This window comes from Rousettus aegyptiacus, unplaced genomic scaffold, assembly GCF_014176215.1.
Source record: "Rousettus aegyptiacus isolate mRouAeg1 unplaced genomic scaffold, mRouAeg1.p scaffold_m13_p_1, whole genome shotgun sequence".
In the NCBI taxonomy this organism is placed as follows: Eukaryota; Metazoa; Chordata; class Mammalia; order Chiroptera; family Pteropodidae; genus Rousettus; species Rousettus aegyptiacus.
Window position 1 is genome coordinate 164,845,540 of NW_023416284.1, and position 12,385 is coordinate 164,857,924.

A 12,385-nucleotide genomic window follows, 5' to 3' on the forward strand; every position below is an offset into this window, starting at 1 on the left:
AAGTCCTCCTCAATACTGCACCTGGAGTGACCTCAAGTTCTTGTATGTTCCCAGAATACTTATGGCTCTTTATTACTCAGTTGACATTTAACATTTGGTGTCTTCTATTAAACTAGTGGAGTGTGACAGAAAAACCCTGGCCTAGGTGTCAGCAGACCTAAGCCTGGACCTGACACAGGATATCACTTGCTCATTAAACCTTGGTTTCCTTGTCTGTAAAATTGAGGTAATAATACTCAAGTGAATTGGTTTGACAACCAAAAGAAATGTTAAAACATTTATAAGCAATAAAGTGTTATACTATTACAAGCACATATGTTTTAGTGTTTTTCTTTCAAAATACTCAGCACAGTACTCTGAATATAATATCAATAAAACGAATAAATGAACCAACTAGGAGTCTGAAGACCTGAGTTCTGGAGCCTGTTCTGCCTGCTGCACGACTTTCCCTTTGGTCTCTGAATTCTATTTACTCTCTTGTAAAATGCGAGGATTTGTTTAGCCTGTAGACAAATGGGTCTCAACTCTGGTTGCCTGGGGAGATTTTTAAAAATGCACATGCCTAGGTCTCACTTCAAATAAATCTACATTCTCTGGAGGTGAGTCTCGTGCACAGGTATTAAAACCTTTTGTCTTTAATTTTGAAAAGTTACTAACTTACAGAAAAGTTGAAAATACATAATAAAAAACTTTGTTTCCCCTGAAACATTCACAGTAAGTTGCGGACCTAATGATCCATCATCTCTGAATGCTTTACTGTGAATTTCCTACAAACAAGGACATTTCCCAACGCAAATGCTACATAACCGTGAAATGGGATGGTTAACATGGATACAATCAAGATCCCATTCAAGTTTTGCCCATCGCCTCAAAAATGCTTCTGTCAAACTGTACCTGTAGAGAATCACATCTTGTGTGTAGTTCTCATGTCTCTCTAGGCTCGTTTAGATTGAAACATTTCCTTAGCCTTTTCTCTGCAAAAGTCGTGTTAAAACTTTTGAAGATTACAGTTCATTTATTTTGTAGAATGTCCTTCGATTTGTATTTATCTGATGCTTCCTCATGATTAGATTCAGGTTATACATGTTTGAAAAAAAATACCACAGAAGTGATGTTGGTTCTTCCTGTTGAGGTGCATAATTTCAGTATACACCATCACCGAAGAGGTTCGCTTTGATGGCTTGATTAAGATGATGTTGCCCAGCCTTCTAAATTATAAAGTTAATCCTTTCCTCCTTTGTAATGAATAAATATTTTGTGGGTAGATACTTTGAAATGATGTAATTATCAGGTACCTTATCAAACTTCAAATGTACTCATTTATTTATACACATATGTTTTCATAATTTTCAATTTTATTCAATGAATTTTAATATATTATTATCGTTATTTATTTTGATGCTTAAATTGTTCCCAGTTTGTTCCTGGGCCCTTTACACATGCCCCCATCATTCTTTGCATGCTGCCTGCTGTCTGACACAAGATGCTCTAGGCTCATCCGGTACTTTCCTCGCCCCAGCCCTGTAATTAGTGATCTCTCCAAGGAGCCCCGGCTTTTTTTTTTCTTTTTTTTTTTTTTTTTGGAGCAAATGGTATTGAAGCCAAACTCAAGGTGCTACATATACTCATCGTTATTGAGCCATCAAGTGGTTGCTAAGCCCTCTAGGTGGATAGAGGTAGAGAATGTGTGAAAGTGTGAGTGTGTGCATGCACATACTCTTACTGTATATTGACTTCTATCTCTACGAATATATTTTGAAACTGAGTCTAAACTAAATCCAATTCGAAACCTACAAGCTTTATCTTATTTTTATTTTCTCTTTTAATATTTGTAAATCCCTCTCATTTTCAGTTTAGGAATTTAAAACAAAAAAAATCCTCTTGAGATTTACTACACTTTCGTTGCCTGCCAAACCTAAAATAAAATCACAAAATTATTAAACAAAATCTCTCTTTTTTGTAGCTCTATCATGTTAAGTTTCTTTAAACACACACACACACACACACACACACACACACACACACACACACACAGGTTCATGTCCATACATTTTTTTAAGCTAGGAAAAGCTCATTTACCAGACATTTATCTATTGCCTTTATACAGCTTTATGGATTTTATGCCATCCTTTACAGCTATTCGATTGTAATTAACGTATTGTCTTCGTAGAACAATCTTAAAAAAAAAAAAAAAAGGAAAAATGACCTTTCTGAATTTCAAAGCCAGAATAAGGATACATAAATAGATTTGTCTCTTGTCAGGAGCAGTGGAGTGGAAGTCTTTCTACAAGATGGGAAAAGTTGTGCAGTCAGCAGTCCGTGACGAGCACACGTTGAGCCAGACAACACCGTGCTGGAACTCTGCCGGCCTGATGGACACCCAGACATGGGATTATTTGTATTGAGAAAGTTTGTATCGATCACAATGGATAGGAGGTAGCTACTATGAATGAAGATTGCCATTTGGGAATGTTCGTATCATATTAATCTCACTTTACTTCAATGCATTTTGTTTTCAATATTTCCATAGTTGGAAGATCATATTTCCATTCAGAGGCATCACATGTTTTGTTCACAATATATTTATGATCCACAGATTATAAGGAGAGTCAGGGATGTCCTAAATATTAACATTTTCTGTTGAAGTAGGTACATAATATCTTTGGGATGTTGACCTGCCAATGAAAATTGTAATCATAGTTGAAAAGTAAAAGGAAAATTAGAATTCACTCACATTGAATACTTTTAAACTGTTTTGATCATATATTTTTACTTGGATTGACAATTTGAGTTCATTCTTCATTACCTATATACTCTTTACCTCTTAATAATTTCATACCTCTTATCACTACAATTGTAAATGTTCAGTGTGGCTCATTTCCTTCTTATACTTGACCTTTGTTATAAGCAGATGAGTCTCTAAGGTATATGCCACACGGGTGTGTTCATAGTGGATACTATCTTAAGTAAATAATTATTGCTTTAGCTAATATGTCTTGGCTGGGCATTCAGTTATTCATTAATTACTAACCCACTATACCATTCAATTAATCATCCATCAATTACTTAGAGTATTTTTTAACATGTTAACTTGTCATTAGGTGGAAATCAGCCATTTCTTAGAATTTCTTTAACAGTTCTAACTGAATTTTTCTTTTTAAGGTGGAGGTCAAATAGTATAAAATAGCATTATTTTAAAGTAGATGATTATCGAATGACAAGGCCCTCAAATATCTATAAATTATACTATTAAGTTAGCATAATCCAATTGGTAATTAGTTGTATTGGCTTGTTTGCTTAAAATATCTGTATTTCTCTTGGTGGTTTAAGGAAGTAGAGATAGATGTTGAGTGATTGTTGTAGAAAATGAGTCATCAATAGTATGAAGCTATAAATTAGTAACTTTTCAAGAGATAGGGGTCACTAAAGACCAAACAAATTTTAAAGTGAATAATTGAAAAACGTGGGAAAGTATTTTACAAAATGAAAGAATAATAGTAGAATTTTCTCTGAAGGGAAAATATTTACTAAAAATAAAAGTAGAATATTACTGTTTAAGAGTATCTTTATGAAACAAACCATTTGTTGTTGATATCTAAAAATATGTAAAACAGTTTACTTTTCTTTCAAGTTGGTTGAATGATTTAAACTCTGTGAAATTATATCATTTTGTAGATGATCTGAGTTGTGATATTAGAACAAAGACAGCTAGTCTAAGACCTTAATATAGTTTAGAAATTTCCAACCATGCATTTGAATGAAACCTATTCAATTTGAAATAAGACAATGTTCTACTGGAGACTTGAAAAAAATGGATATTCCTACAAAATTTTTAAATATCCTAGGGATTGTCCTTTTTCTTGGGGTCTTTTTTTTGTCCTATTTAGAAAAGGAGGTGTGGTAAAAGTAGCTCTGTTTATAATAAAACTTCCTTATTTATTTATTTATTTATTTTAGTATAAAACCAGTTAAGTAGAGAACAGTGCATCATGCATGCGAGAATCCTCCCCTGGGTGCCTCTATAACTAACTACAGAGTACCATCAGCAGACTCTAACAGATGCCCAGCAGAGGAGTTCCAGGCCCTAACCTCCCTCTAGTCTCTTGTGTTAATGAGGACTCTTGATGCAGTTTAAGGCACACTAGTGAGCAGCTCTAAATCAGGGCTCGTCCTACAGAAGGAAACTTTACAATGGGTACCAAGGCCAGTCGGTTAGAATTCCAGATGTGAGGCCTGTACCCTGCCTCTGACCAGCATCCATTTCTGTGCTCCACAGCTGGTCCCTGTAAATGTGCCATATTGCCGCCCATCTGCTCAGAGAGTGCACAGTGGCACATCTCTCGCTGACAGTGGACCGTTTTATTGAATGCTATAAATATTGAAATTCATAGGCATGAAGCAGCAGATTTTTAATGTTACTTAGAGAGACATTTGAGCCACAACCTTTGGCAGAAGCGCACACTGTTAGTATCTCAGTACACTGTGCACCATTTGGTTCAGACTCATGAACAACTTTTCCAGGGATTTCATGGCTCTCCAATCCCAGGTAAAATGGAGTACAGACCCTGAGGGATGATATTTAGTGTGAATGTCACCCTGCATACAATGTGCATTTGGGATATGGACTTTCCAGCCCTGTGCTGTGTTAAACCATATGTTAATGTTTTTATACTCAGAAAAGATTAGTTTGGGGACCAATAAAGTTTCAAAACTACAAATAATAGGCTAACCATTACGAAACGTGAAGCATTCCTTCAGCTGAGTTTTTTCCAGTCTCTGTAATTTTTCGTTTTTGAAATGGCAGGGCTATATTTTGTTATAGGAAACTAGCTTATTCATATTTTATAAGCTAATATGTGCAAATTTTGGACCAGAAATTAAACATCCCCATTAATTTGAAATTACTGGCATGTGAGCTGGATAAGAAATAAAAGATTGCTTTGTGGTGTTTTCTCCTCTTGACCAAATAATCCTAAGCAAACTTTGAGGCAAAAAGGAAGTAGATAAAAACACAGAAATGAAAAAGGTACAGGTTACCTTGCAGGATTTTGGCTTTTGGGGTAATAGTCTTTGTTCTTAACGAACTTCATGAGCCAAGGCAAAGCTGTTTAAGACAAAAATGGACACCGTTTTTATATAAAGGCCCTTCTACTTTTCCTTCAGTTCTACTGTGCAAATGTTGAAAAACAGAAAATGCCCTTCGAGCAATTGTCAGGGATTTAACAGAAGTGAATCATTCATTTAGAACATTAAGCAGTTGGAAAAGGACATGACGATGCTCCCAGTTTGGCATTTGTTTACATCAGAGCTGTTCAACAAAGCTAATGTGACAACTATTAAAAAATAAAATACTTTTTCTGCCTAATTGATGTAAAGAATTGAACATGATCAAAATCCAAACTGAATATTAATTATTCTTCTGGCACGTACATTTCTCAAGACTGTGATGTTTTTAACTTTGCTTCATTATCATTTTCCAATTGCTCTGCAGTATGTGTATTTTTTTAGAATAGCAACTTGGATCTTTATTATCGAAGTCGTAACATTGCAACAATAAGCTGTGTCATTGCTCAAACATTTCCCTGAGTTCCCAATCAGCAGAGTTATGTAAGGTGGCAGGTTAATAAATGCGACACACTGAAATCATTTGTACCAGATTATCTCTCCTTCCAAACTCTGACAGATGCTAAGTCCAGCTGGTAAAAAAAGTTTATAGGCGAGTTGGATCTGGGGTCTTCACACACTCCACAATGTTGGCTACCGACGCTTGTTTTAATGAGTCACGGATTGCCTGTTTATCTTCTGCTCCCTGCTGTTTCTGCATTTTCTCTTCCAGAACAATCCTAGAAACACATGCTGCTACAGACGCTGGAGCAATGTGTGTAGACATTTGAGCCAAATTATTATAAAGAACTCTTTCTTCTCTGATATTAAAAAAAGGAGCGAGAATTGCACATTGCCCAGCAAATCGTTATCTCAGATGTTCACTGTGACATGCTCAATATGGCCTACCAGAAAAAGTTGGAGACATTTGAAACCTTAACAACTACACAAAATGACACTGTAATTGGCGGGTTTTGTTGTTCATGTTCTGGCTCAGCTAAAACTGCTCTAAACACTTTGTTTAATGATGTTACATTATGACAACACATGGCTTCTATACAGCAAGTCATCATGTTTAACATGTAACTACACAGGAAAAGTAGCAAGTGGCCAGGAAATGGTACCAGGAATTACTCTTCGAAGTTCTTGCCACAAACCAAAAACAATCAAGCGTGAAGTCGCCAAATAATGCTACTTTTCACGAAAGGCTCACTTAAGTCAAGTTCCCAGTCCCACTAGTTTAGGGTGACTTTTCCAGGGAAGCTGTTGGTGTGTGTGTGTGTGTGAGAGTGTGTGTGTGTGTTGGGGATGGAGGGGGTGTTGCCATCACAATATTTAATATTTAACTGAGATTTGGTAAAATAGCTTAAAAAAGGAAAGAAACACACAAGCAAGATCGTGCTTTAAGCAAATTGTTCACTGAAATACAGGTATTTTTCTTCGAATTTCAAAAAAAAAAACTTTTACTATAACAAGAAAGTACATATTCTCCTCCAAATAGATTTATTAGTATTGTATTCTTCTCTATTTGAATAAAGTTTTTAGTAATTTCTGGAATGTCTAGCTACTGCTGTCTTACAAATATGTAGTGAAAATTAATGGAGCCTATTTATAATAGCAGGAAGAGAAAATGGAAGTAAACAAATGTTACCCAGAAAACAAATGTTATACAGAAAAAAAAATACAGATGTGAAATAGTTTGATGGAAGAGTTCTGTTAAAGATTATGACGGCAGGTTGCAAAATGTTTGGCCTTAACATTGGTGGGAGAATTTCGTATTAGGATAATTAAATTTAAGAGAGGAAGAGTTGGACAAAGAAATATAAAATTATGTTTGGATGTTTGGGATACTTGAGGCAAAGCCTAGTGAGAACAGATGCTGAGTCTATGCATGAAGCAGGACAGTCTGACAAGCTGATCTCAATGTCTCAGGAAAGCTTTGGAGATCATTGTTAAAAATAATCATTTTGTCTAAAAGAAATTGGGAAACTGGTGTTTGGCATGAGGCAACCATTTTGTAAAAGATTTTGGAGGAGATAGAGCCGAAAGTTAGGAAATGTAAAGCCATATAGAATTTATATCATGCTTGAACATCACTTCAATATCTCAGGAGATATAATGGGAGATTTTTTTTTTTTTGCATATTACTCAATGTGCTTTATGATAGATTATCATTTACATTGCATTTCAGAAAATACTTCATTTCTTTAAATATATTTGTATTTTTATTTTAAATAATTAAGGATGTAACACAATGTATTCTATTGCCATTTTAGATATCAAATAACTTAGCACTCAATTGTTAAGATCCACTTGTGCATAAAGGGTCCGAGCTATTCTCTTCTTCCTGTCTCTATGAGATATTTCTGCCATGTTACTTTCGGAAGTAGAGAGGGTAAAAAGTGGAGAAGATACTCAGATTTCCCCATACTTTAGGATACTATACAAGAAAAATGTAGCTTCTTTATTAAAAATATTAATAATTTATCTCATTTTTATTACAATAACCTGATGGGTAGAGTGAAAAATAAGCTACATTTTAGCAAGCTCAGTCTGTTTTATTAATTTAAACAGTGAAACAGTGTTTAAGTGACTTAATTTCTTGAAGTAAATATTCAATATCTCGGAATCTCCTGGTGTTCCTCTCCACCATGGCACTTGTGTATTTGAGGAAGAGGGACTTATATGCCCTCGTGTTGAGATGGAAGGAGGTGTTTGCTTTTTCTCTGCTTGCCTTCTCCCGCTGCCCACCACTATCTCTGCCTTTGTCTGCTCTCCTGTGCGTCCTGGAAGACTGACCACTGTAGACTCTCATTCCTAGGCTTCTTGCTGGTTGGCTTCTGTTGGTTTGGTTAAAGGGAGGCACCAGGAGGAGATGCGCATTCGGAAGGTGAAAAGTGAGGGCATTTCTTCCCTGCTCTCTACTCTGGCTCTATATCTCTGGCTCTGTGCCTCACGATTCCAGGTTGGAACAATTCTCAATCTCATGGGCTCAGATTGATCCTTGCTGATCTCCTTAGCTCTAGGGAGAGGAAGAGCAACCTAGGGCGGGTAGTCTCTGGGTGCTTCGCTATCCATTGCTGCTCCCTCAACTTTGCACATGTCTCTGGAAGTAATATCTTCACCGAGAGCCTTCATTTGCTCCATCTCCCTTACTTACCAGGGCCTTGGCTGACTCAACAGTGTCCTTGCATTGACCTTTTTGCTTTCCTTCATGAGAGCCCCTGTTTCTTGGCTGCTGTTTCTCATCCCTCCCTGCATCCCCTAACCCTATTTGTTACTGAAACCTGGTGGACATAGAGATTGTTCTCTATGAACTTTCTCAGTGCCCGGTGGTCCTCCTTGTTGAACAAGGGCTATTAGGGCTCTTCTTTGCACTTTGGACTCCCACTTCTCTCATTTTCTTTATCCCTAGCTTCTGTTTCTAACCCCCTGAATCCCTAGAACTCACTGACCTCTGCCTGTGCAACCTATCTAACCCACTCCTTTTTTTCTAGAATTCCTGCTTTAAGAGGGGAGCTTGTAATACACATCTCATCATCTGCTTCTCCCTTTTCTTTCCATAATTCTACTAGACAAAAGAGATGGGTTCCCGTCTCCCCCTAATTTTATTGGAATTATCTTCAATGTTATATTCCTTTTCTCTTTCTCATAGTAGATATTGTCTTTCAATTTTCTTTGGGTTATAATGACAACATTCCTAATAGAGGTTATAGAAAAGAGGGTAAAACATACATTAATCAAAATTGTTAAGTGTTTGACTTTTTGGAAGATTTGACAGTAGACAAAGGAATTTAGTCAATGGACAAGAAGCAAAGATTCTAGTATTGTGACTGTGGCAAAGAAATATAGGTATTTCTGCTCAAATGCTCTGTATGTGTCCCTCAAAGCTTCATGTTCTGCAAAATTGCAAAACATATAATAAAAATCACAGGCTCTTGGAAAAAAGAGGATTGGGGCAGATTTTTTAATATCCATAGAATTTGTAATTAGAGCATTAGCAGAACCAGTAGTAATCTCAATAAGAATTCGAGTACAGTTAAATATCTACCATCATGTCACAGTTAGCTAGGCCTCTGTCATCTTAAATCTGGGTCTACTGCCTCCTCTTTAGAAATATCTCATTAAGATTAATAATCTGATCCAAAGTAGATTCCTTCATTGGTTAAAAACAAGTTTTGCTTTGTTTTGTTTTGTTTGTTTGTTTGTTTTTGTCACTGAGGGAACTTTTTCACAGCTATTTCATCTGTATGGTCAGCTTCCCAGATAGCTTTTGAATATAGATTTAAAAAAAAATTTATCATACATTTTTATTCACTTAAGTCCACAGTTTACACTAGAAGTCATTGTTTGTGTTGTATATTCTATGGGTTCTGACAAAGGTATAAAGACACGGATCCACCATTAAAGTATTACACAGAAAAACAGTTTCACTGATCTAAAAATCCTCTCTGCTTCACCTGTCCATTCCTCCCTTTCTCCACCTGAACTCCTGGCAACCACTGATCTTCTTACTGTCTGCATGGTTTTGGCTTTTCCAGAATGTCACATAATATGTAGCTTTTTCATATCGTCTTCTTCACTTAGCAATATGGATTTAAGTTGCTTCCATGTCTTTTCATGGTTTGATAGCTCATTCCTTTTTAGTACTTAATAAAACTTTCCAGTGTGTGGACATACTACAGTTTGTTGATTTCTCCATGCATTGAAAGACATCTTGGTTGCTTTGGCAATTATGAATAAAGCAAATTAAGCAGCTCTAAACTTTCATGTGTAGATAATGAAAAATACAGAAACTGAACCATCCTCTCTCTGTGCTGAGAAAGTGGCTTCTGTCAGCTTTATAACTTTTTTCTTATGACTCAAATACTGATAAAATACGAATTGTGAGCAAGTTTGTTCGAAATTTAAAATTTGGAAAAAAATTGCATATGAACGGACATGTTTTCTGCATTTTACTCACACCATGCTACAATTTGGATTTAAGGTGTTTTCATGCATAGGGGAAAGTTGTGTTGGAATTTTCATTCTTCCTATTCTCTCTCAATCTTTCCACAAGTAAGCATGTATCACCCCCATGTATTATGTAGACTATATGTAAAAACATTAGCAACCTTTTCCTCACTCAGTAGAAGGATTCTTCTTACCTTTTATCTTCCCTGACTCAACTAAATAGAGTAACAATCCCTGATTCCTTGAGTGATTTGATAGCTTCTATGCATGCAAGGCTCTCTGTGTTGAATTTTCTAAATTAAAAATTTCCTTTGTTACTCTTTGACCCAGACATCATTATCTTAACAGCTACTTAAAACAAACAAACAAACAAACACCCTTAATATTTCATTTTTCATTTTGACCATCTCGACAGACTTGAATTACTTGCCCACTTCAGGCATCTATAGCAGAAATAAAATGCTTTGCCTCTGAACTTGGAGATGGCCCTGATCTCCAGAAACAAATAGATCCCCATGGTCATCTGAACAGTAGGTGAGTGCAGGAACCTCACTCGTGCAGCACCTGAAACAGTGTAGCAGGCACTAGAACCAATTACAAATTATTATTGATTGCTATCTATGGAACATTTCCTCTGTCACCAAATCCATGTCATAAATTTCTTGTACTTTTTTTCTGATCCTTACAGCCATACCGAAGGATAGAAATTGTTCCAATTGTTTAGGAGAAAACCAACTCAGACAAGAAAGTCAGATGAATGCTAGACAACGACAGAGCTGGATTCTCTCTCAGGTCTGGCTGGTTCTAGCCACTGTCTTCTTTCCTCTGCCTGATTCATCTGAGAAGCCTTTCTGCCAGAACGATGCATGAGCACTGCGTCCAGGTAGGGCATGGGCCTGGCCAGGTCCTCCTTTGTCATGTGCCATCAGTTCTACAATGTGACCCCAGGACTGAGGATGGAAAGTTGGAGCCAGTGCACAATGTGGACCAGTGTCATGCCAGAGTGGCCTTCTTCCAGAGCCAGATTGTGTCTCATATAGCTGAGTAGCGTCAGCGGTTTGTTAAAAGCCGCTCGAATTCTTCATTTTCTTGTACTTTAGGACAGTTCCATAGCAGCTTCATCACTGGGTTACATCTTTCCACAGCATGGCTGTAAAAATATGGCCAAGTCCTTTCTTACACATAAAAGATGTGTGTGTTGTACACAAATGATGCATACTGTATAATAACTTTATATATATATATATATATATATATATATATATAAATAAAATGGTCTATCAAAATCAAAATGTCAAGAGTACTGCTCAATGAAGGTAGAATTTTGAGTGTTTATTTCCTGCTTTTCTATATTTTCACAATCAAACAGACAAAAATACCTGTGCTGATGTTTATTTGAGAAGCAGTAAGTTAAGGAATAATATGAACTTTGGGGTTGGGCAAATTGGGTTTAAAATCTTTGTGACAATAGAACAAGTTAGTAGAGTCTATAAACTTTAACTGTCTCAGCCTTACAAAGGAGAAAATGATCTAGTCCTTACAGGCTTTCTGAGAAGATTACAATTAATAATGTATGTAAAGCACTTAGCATAATGTTGATACGTAATAATCATAGCTGCCAACATTTACAGTGATTCTTAGGTGCCAGTCACTTAACTCATTTAATGCTCATGAGAATCCCTGTAGGGAACGTATAGTATCAGCCTCCTCTCTCAGGTTCGAAAACTAAAGAACAGAGAGGTTACATACCCCGCCTAAGGCCACACAGCGAGAAATGGTAGAGAAAAAATATTAACCCAGATAATTTGGTTCTGGAAGCTTCTCTCTTAGTCACCAAGTAACACTGTTCTCACTAAAACTGTTCTCAGTAACATTTCCTTGTAATCATAAACACCTAGTGAATGTTGGTGGTCATCTCCCCTTTGCTTATTTATCAAAATGCTCTGTTTTCATGGGCCATTTATTTTTAGTATAGTTGATATTTAAAAGTCATAGGAAAATACAAGATCTCCTTTAAATATTGACTTAAGCGTGACTTCTCTTATGAAAGAGTTGAAAGGTATCTATGTCATTATTCCTCCTTCTGTTTTTAACTATTTTCTTCAATTTCTTTTGTCACAGGTCTCCTATCTAAATAGGTGGCATCTGACCTTGATAGGAAGACATATAGACGTATCTTAACACAATTTTCATTGTAATTAAGCCCGGAATCATAATATTTAGTAAAAACATCATGCTGATTGGCAAGAAAATGAATCATTTGCTATTAATGAAAAAAATTTTTCTTTCGCACTGTTGGACCCACTTATAAAACCCACTTCCAGCCTAC